We start from the raw sequence: 9,199 nt of genomic DNA on the forward strand, positions 1-9,199 counted from the left end.
GTCCCATGCTTTATGCAAATCAAATCAAAATAATTGCAAAAAACTCCCCTGGGACTGTTGTTAGTTGGAGGCACTCGTTGTTTCGAGCAAGCCATGGATTGATGCTTGTTGGTGGAGGGTAGTATAAACTTTACCATTCTGTTTGGGAACCGCCTATAATGTGTGTAGCATGGAAGATATCGCCATCTCTCGGTTGTTATGTTGACAATGAAAGTATACCGCTCAAAATATTATTCATATCTATTTCAAAATCGAGATCTGGCACCTCTACAAATCCCTGCTTCCCTATGCGAAGAGCCTATCTATTTACTTTTATGTTGAGTCATCACCCTCTTATTAAAAAGAACCAGTTGGAGAGCACCACTGTCATTTGCATTCATTACTGTTAGTTTACATTGAGTATGACTTGACTGGATCTCTTTTACCATGAATTACAATGTCTAGTCAGTCCTTGATCTTTAAAGGTGCTCTACATTTATGTTTTGCGGTCTCAGAAAGGGCTAGTGAGATACCATCCTGTTATATCATTGAAATGTTTTGAGAAAGTGTTGTCATCCGAGATTTATTATTATTGCTCGCTAGTTGATTATGTCATTGATATGAGTAAACATGAGACCTAAATGTTATTGTGAATATGGTTAGTTCATAATCTTTGCTGAAAATTTGAATGCTGGCTTTACATATTTACAACAACAAGAGCAAACAGAGTTTGTAAAAGTTTTTCTTTATCACTTTCAGTTTATCAACTGAATTGCTTGAGGACAAGCAAAGGTTTAAGCTTGGGGGAGTTGATACGTCACCGTCGTATCTACTTTTCCAAACACTTTTGCCCTTATTTTGGACTCTAACTTGCATGATTTGAATGGAACTAACCCGGACTGCCGCTGTTTTCAGCAGAATTGCCATTGTGTTTTTTTATGCAGAAATAAAAGTTCTCGGAATGACCTGAAAATCAACGGAGAATTATTTTGGAATATATAAAAAATACTGGAAGGAAGATTCACGTTAGGAGGGCCTCCACCTGTCCACGAGGGTGGGGGGTGCGCCCTACCCCCTAGGCGCGCCCCCTGCCTCGTGGGCCCCCTGACGCTCCACCGACCTCAACCATGACTCCATATATTCACTTTCGGGGAGAAAAAAACAAGGAGAAGGATTCATCGCATTTTACGATACGGAGCCGCCGCCAAGCCCTAATCTCTCTCGGGAGGGCTGATCTGGAGTCCGTTCAGGGCTCCGGAGAGGGGAATCCGTTGCCATCGTCATCATCAACCATCCTCCATCACCAATTTCATGATGCTCACCGTCGTGCATGAGTAATTCCATCATAGGCTTGCTGGACGGTGATGGGTTGGATGAGATTTATCATGTAATCGAGTTAGTTTTGTTAGGGTTTGATCCCTAGCATCCACTATGTTCTGAGATTGACGTTGCTATGACTTTGCTATGCTTAATGCTTGTTACTAGGGCCCGAGTGCCATGATTTTAGATCCGAACCTATTATGTTTTCATCAATATATGAGAGTTCTTGATCCTATCTTGCAAGTCTATAGTCACCTACTATGTGTTATGATCCGGCAACCCCAAAATGACAATAGTCGGGACCACTCCCGGTGATGATAGTAGTTTGAGGAGTTCATGTATTCACTATGTGTTAATGCTTTGGTCCAGTACTCTATTAAAAGGAGGCCTAAATATCCCTTAGTTTCCAATAGGACCCCGCTGCCACGGGAGGGTAGGACAAAAGATGTCATGCAAGTTCTTTCCATTAGCGCGTATGACTATATTCGGAATACATGCCTACATTACATTGATGAATTGGAGCTAGTTCTGTTTCACCTTATGTTATGACTGTTACATGATGAACCGCATCCGGCATAATTCTCTATCATCGATCCATTGCCTACGAGCTTTCCATATATTGTTCTTCGCTTATTTACTTTTCCGTTGTTATTGTTATCATCACTACAAAACACCAAAAATATTACTTTTGCTACCGTTACCTTTTTCCACCATTACCACTACTATCATATTACTTTGCTACTAAGCACTTTGTTGCAGATATTAAGTTTCCAGGTGTGGTTGAATTGACAACTATGCTGCTAATACTTGAGAATATTCTTTGGCTCCCCTTGTGTTGAATCAATAAATTTGGGTTGAATACTCTACCCTCGAAAACTGTTGTGATCCCCTATACTTGTGGGTTATTAGAAACCTTAACAATCTTTGATCAACGAGCTAGTCAATTAGAGGCTCACTAGGGACCCAGTATTTTGTCTATGTATTCACACATGTATTAAGGTTTCTGGTCAATACAATTCTAGCAAGAATAATAAACATTTATCATGAATAAGGAAATATAAAATAAGAATTTTATTATTGCCTCTAGGGCATATTTCCTTCAGACTCCCACTTGCACTAGAGTCAATAATCTGGATTACATAGTAATGATTCTAACTCCATGGAGTCTTAGCGCTGATCATGTTTTGCTCATGGAAGAGACTTAGTCAATGGGTCTGCAACATTCAGATCCGTATGTATTTTGCAAATATCTATGTCTCCCTCCTTGACTTGATCACAGATGGAGTTGAAGCGTCTCTTGATGTGTTTGGTTCTTCTGTGAAATCTGGATTCCTTCGCCAAGGCAATTGCTCCAGTATTGTCACAAAAGATTTTCATTGGACCCGAGGCACTAGGTATTACACCTAGATCGGATATGAACTCCTTCATCAACACTCCTTCATTTGCTGCTTCCAAAGTAGCTATGTATTCCGTTTCACACGTAGATCCCGCCATGACGCTCTGCTTGGAACTGCACCAACTAACAGCTCCACCATTCAATATAAATATGTATCCGGTTTGTGACTTAGAGTCATCCGGATCAGTTTCAAAGCTAGCATCAACGTTACCATTTAGGACGAGCTCTTTGTCACCTCCATAAATGAGAAACATATCCTTAGTCCTTTTCAGGTACTTTTAAGATGTTCTGGACCATCATCCAGTGATCCACTCCTGGATTACTTTGTACCTCCCTGCTAAACTTATAGCAAGGCACACATCAGGTCTGGTACACAGCATAGCATACATGATTGAACCTATGGATGACGCATAGGGAATGACTTTTATTTTCTCTCTATCTTCTGTAGTGGTCGGGCATTGAGTCTGACTCAACTTCACACCTTGTAACATAGGCAAGAACCCTTTCTTTGACTGATCCATTTTGAACTTCTTCAAAACTTTATCAAGGAATGTGCTTTGTGAAAGTCCAATTAAGCGTCTTGATCTATCTCTATAGATCTTGACGCCCAATATATAAGCAGCTTCACTGAGGTATATCATTGAAAAACTTTTATTCAAGTATCCTGTTATGCTATCCAGAAATTCTACATCATTTACAATCAATAATATGGCATCCACATATAATATTAGAAATGCTACAGAGCTCCCACTCACTTTCTTGTAAATACAGGCTTCTCCGAAAGTCTGTATAAAACCATATGCTTTGATCACCTCATCAAAGCGTATATTCCAACTCCGAGATGCTTGCACTAGTCCATAGATGGATCGCTGGAGCTTGCACACTTTGTTAGCACCTTTAGGATTGACAAAACCTTCTGGTTGCGTCATATACAACTCTTCTTTAAGAAATCCATTAAGGAATGCATTTTTTACGTCCATTTGCTAGATTTCATAATCATAAAATGTGGCAATTGCTAACATGATCCGGACATACTTAAGCATCGCTATGGGTGAGAAAGTCTCATCATAGTCAACTCCTTGAACTTGTCAAAAACCATTCGCGACAAGTCGAGCTTTGTAGACAGTGACATTACCATCAGCATCAGTCTTCTTCTTGAAGACCTATTTATTCTCTATGGCTCACTGATCATCGGGCAAGTCAACCAAAGTCCACACTTTGTCCTCATACATGGATCCTATCTCAGATTTCATGGCCTCAAGCCATTTATCAGAATCTGGGCTCATGATCGCTTCTTCATAGTTCGTAGGTTCGTCATGGTCTAGTAACATGACTTCCAGAACAGGGTTACCATAGCACTCTTGTGCGGAACGTGCTTTGGTTGACCTACATGGTTCGGTAGTAACTTGATCTGAAGTTTCATGATCATTATCATTAGCTTCCTCTCTAGTTTGTGTAGGCATCACGGGAACAGTTTTCTGTTATGAGCTACTTTCCCATTTGAGAGAAGGTACAATTACCTCATAAAGTTCTACTTACCTCCCACTCACTTCTTTCGAGAGAAACTCCTTCTCTAGAAAGGATCCATTCTTAGCAACATAGATCTTGCCTTCGGATCTGTGGTACAAGTTGTACCCAACAGTTTCTTTTGGGTATCCTATGAAGACGCACTTCTCCGATTTGGGTTCAAGCTTATCAGGCTGAAGCTTTTTCACATAAGCATCAAACCCCAAACTTTAAGAAACAACAGCTTAGGTTTCTTGCCAAACCATAGTTCATACGGCGTCGTCTCAATGGATTTAGACGGTGCCCTATTTAACATGAATGCAGTTGTCTCTAATGCATAACCCAAAACAATAGAGGTAAATCGGTAAGAGACATCATAGATCGCACCATATCTAATAAAGTACGGTTATGACGTTCAGACACACCATTACGCTGTGGTGTTCTAGGTGGCGTGAGTTGTGAAAGTATTCCACATTGTTTTAAATGAAGGCCAAACTCGTAACTCAAATATTCGCCTCCGCGATTAGATCATAGAAACTTTATTTTATTGTTACGATTATTCTCCACTTCACTTTGAAATTCTTTGAACTTTTCAAATGTTTCAGACTTGTGTTTCATTAAGTAGATATACCCATATCTGCTAAAATCATTTGTGAAGGTCAGAAAATAGCAATACCCACCGCGAGCCTCAACACTCATTGGACTGCATACATCGGTATGTATTATTTCCAATAAGTCATTAGCCCGCTCCATTCTTTCGGAGAACGGAGTTTTAGTCATCTTGCCCATGAGGCATGGTTTGCAAGTATCAAATGATTCATAATCAAGTGATTCCAAAAGCCCATCTGCATGGAGTTTCTTCATGTGTTTTACACCAATATGACCTAAACGGCAGTGCCACAAATATGTTGCACTATCATTATCAACTTTGGATCGTTTGGCATCAATATTATGAATACGTGTATCACCAGAATCAAGATTCCATAAAAATAGACCACTCTTCAAGGGTGCATGACCATAAAAGATATTACTCATATAAATAGAACAACCATTATTATCTGATTTAAATGAATAACCATCTCGCATCAAACAAGATTGAGATATAATGTTCATGCTCAACGCTGGCACCAAACAACAATTATTTAGGTCTAAAACTAATCCCGAAGGTAGATGTAGAGGTAGTGTGCCGACAGTGATCACATCGACCTTGGAACCATTCCCGACGCGCATCGGCACCTCGTCCTGAGCCAATCTTCATTTAATTTGTAGCCCCTGTTTCGAGTTACAAATATGAGCAACCGAACCAGTATCAAATACCCAAGCGCTACTACGAGCATTAGTAAGGTACACATCAATAACATGTATATTAAATATACCTTTGTTCACTTTGCCATCCTTCTTATCCGCCAAATACTTGGGGCAGTTCCGCTTCCAGTGACCAGTCCCTTTGAAGTAGAAGCACTCAGTTTCAGGCTTGGGTCCAGACTTGGGCTTCTTCCCGGGAGTGGCACCTTCCTTGCCATTCTTCTTGAAGTTCCCCTTCTTTCCTTTGCCGTTTTTCTTGAAACTAGTGGTCTTGTTAACCATCAACACTTGATGCTCCTTCTTGATTTCTACCTCCGTAGCTTTGAGCATAGCGAAGAGCTCGGGAATTGTCTTATCCATCCCTTGCATATTATAGTTCATCACAAAGCCTTTGTAGCTTGGTGGCAGTGATTGAGGAACTCTGTCAATAACACTATCATTAGGAAGATTAACTCCCAGGTGAGTCAAGTGATTATGATACCCAGACATTTTTAGTATGTGTTCACTGACAGAACCGTTCTCCTCCATCTTGCAGCTATAGAACTTGTTGGAGACTTCATATCTCTCAACTGGGGCATTTGCGTGAAATATTAACTTCATTTCCTGGAACATCTCATATGGTCCATGACGTTTAAAACATCTTTGAACTCCCGATTCTAAGCCTTAAAGCATGGCACACAGAACTATCAAGTAGTCATCGGATCGAGCTTGCCAGACGTTCATAACATCTGCATCTGCTCCTCAGCAGGCCTTTCACCTAGCAATGCATCAAGGACATAATTCTTCCATGCAGCAATGAGGATAATCCTCAAGTTACGGACCCAGTCCGTGTAGTTGCTACCATCATCTTTCAACTTAGCTTTCTCTAGGAATGCATAAAATTCAAGGGTACAGTAGCACGGGCCATTGATCTACAACATAGATATGCAAAAACTATGAGGACTAAGTTCATGATAAATTTAGTTCAATTAATCATATTACTTAAGAACTCCCACTTAGATTGACATCCCTGAAGTCATCTAAATGATATGTGATCCAAATCAACTAAACCATGTCCGATCATCACGGATGGAATAGTCATCAACTATGAACATCTCTATGTTGATCATATCTACTATATGATTCATGTTTGACCTTTTGGTCTCCAGTGTTCTGGGGCCATGTCTGTACATGCCGGGCTCGGCAAGTTTAACCCGAGTATTCCGCATGTGCAAAACTGTCTTGCACCCGTTGTATGTGAACGTAGAGCCTATCACACCCGATCATCACGTGGTGTCTAAGCATGATGAACTGTCGCAACGATGCATACCCAGGGAGAACACTTATACCTTGAAATTTTAGTTAAGGGATCATCTTATAATGCTACCGCCATACTAAGCAAAATAAGATGCATAAAAGATAAACATTACATGCAATCAAAATATGTGACATGATTTGGCCATCATCATCTTGTGCTTTTGATCTCCATCTCCAAAGCATCATCATGATTTCCATCGTCACTGGCTTGACACCTTGATCTCCATCTTAGCTTCATGGTCATTGTCGGTTCTTTATCCGGCGTATCTCATAGTAGGGGTCCTAAACTAGGCGTCTTAGAGTGATGGTAACATGGACACAGGTTTTACCCAGGTTCGGGCTCTCTCGAAGAGATAATACCCTACATCATGCTTCTGATTGTATTCATATGGGTGTAGTACAGAGTACATGCGTCTATCACGAGATTGTTCTAGTGAATATTTGATGTTTTATTGACTAGTCTGGCCTCGGTTTATATAACACACCAGAGGCCTAGGGTTTAGGAGAGTCCTTCGCTTGGGCGCCAAGTCTTGTGGAAACCTCCTTGTATGCGGCATGGGCTGCCCGAAGTAGCCCATAAGTGAACCGCCATGGAGGTCCTCGGCCCGATCCAGCTGGTCGGGAGGCGACGTGGTGAGTACCCCCTAGTCCAGGACACCGTCAGTAGCCCCCTGAACCGGTCTTGAAGTTGGGGATGCTCCTCGATTCTTCCGAGCTGTTCTTCATCTTCAGTCGTCGATCTTGAAAACTGGTTCAACAAATCTTCTCATCTTCAATCTTGAGGATCGCCAAAGTGAATCCTAAGAGTTTACACGTTGGGTATCCGAGGGGGCCCTTTAAGTTATCGGCCTTTATCAATGCCTTGTTATTTTTACACCACACCTCGGGTTTGAAGTGTTTCCCGTGCAGCGGTGTCCTCTCGCGTCCGAGCTCCAATGTCGGATTGTATCCGGGCTCTAATGTCAGACTGCATCTGAGGTGTGTTTTTGCAGTCGAGCTCCAACGCCGATCTGCATCCGAGCTCCAACGCCGGACTATATCCGAGGTGTCATAGATCACCTTGACTCAAAAAGTCGAAGAAGTTTAGCCGAGCTTAATGCTGGAAATGCCCTCTATAGAGCCAACCACTTGCGTCCGAGCTTTATGTCGGACTGCTTCCGAGGTGATGCACCACCTCGGGCTTGGGCTGATTGTTTGCGGATTTTATTTCCGATTGCTGCAATTTATTTACTGACAAGATATATAGCCAGTAGCCCTCAAGGTGTGTGTGTCGGCCTAAAACCCGAGATGCACATTAGAGGAGATAGTGATTGGCGGACGGGCCCTTGAGAGAGGGTCTCAAGAAGTCACCGTAATATATTATCTTGACGCCGGATAGGTCCTAGATAGTTCATATTGTTATCCGAAGGTGCGTTTGCCCATAGTTCGGTCAAGCCGAACACTGAGCACTTTGAATTTTCTATATTGAATAGGCAATGCAGTAGCCCTCGAGACACTGGTCGGGTGGCAACACCAGATCAGGGGATCGATGTGCCCCTTTAATATTAGTAAATGATAAGCCCGAAGCCCAGTAGCCCCTGAGCCTTAATGTGTGCATGAGTGGCCGAATTAAGGATCGATGTCCAGAGTAAAATCGCAAATTATGTGTAATGATTCTATGTATCCAAGTACTCTACATCATTAATGCTCGGATCCGCACTGTACAAAACTTTGTTGACCGACCATCGGCTTCAACCTCCTCGGCCAGTAGCCGGGGAGTGTTTGTCCCACTTTATAAAGCCTTTATGAGGGCAAAGATGTACGACAAACAAGGCAATCCGGCCATACGGTTTTATAAACAAAGGTATGCGGAGAGAATGTTATATTAGTATTTAATGTAAGAAACATCTTCCAAAGAAAATAGTCCCACTATCGGTTCCTTTCTTTGGGTTGTCATGTCGACCATGATCATGAAACCTCATCTCCGATCAATGCGGGAGAAAAATATTGAGGATTGAGTGTGAGGAAATTTCCCGAACTATGTGGTCTTTAGCGAACCTAAATTTTCACTTCCGTCATTGCTGACCAATTATATTCTTAAGATATCTAGCTTTTGGCTTCACGTTGTCTGAGGTACTAATGATGACCCGGTAGTAACAATCATAGAGGTGCTCCCTCTACCCCCTAGCCGAACAATCAGGAAGGTAGGGTTAAACACAGGAGCTAGGCATCCCAGCTTGGCCAAAATCTTAAGTCAAATTTGATGCATATTTATGGCTTTAGAACGATAATTACAGAAGGCAGCGCTTGTATAATGAATACAAACGCTGATGATATTTATTTTGACTCCGTTGCGGCCGTTTATCATTCGAAAGTGGCCCATCGTCGGCTTCTACCCCTTTCTAGATGCTATGCAGG

Source organism: Triticum urartu, chromosome 4 (assembly GCF_003073215.2).
Source record: "Triticum urartu cultivar G1812 chromosome 4, Tu2.1, whole genome shotgun sequence".
Lineage (NCBI taxonomy): Eukaryota > Viridiplantae > Streptophyta > Magnoliopsida > Poales > Poaceae > Triticum > Triticum urartu.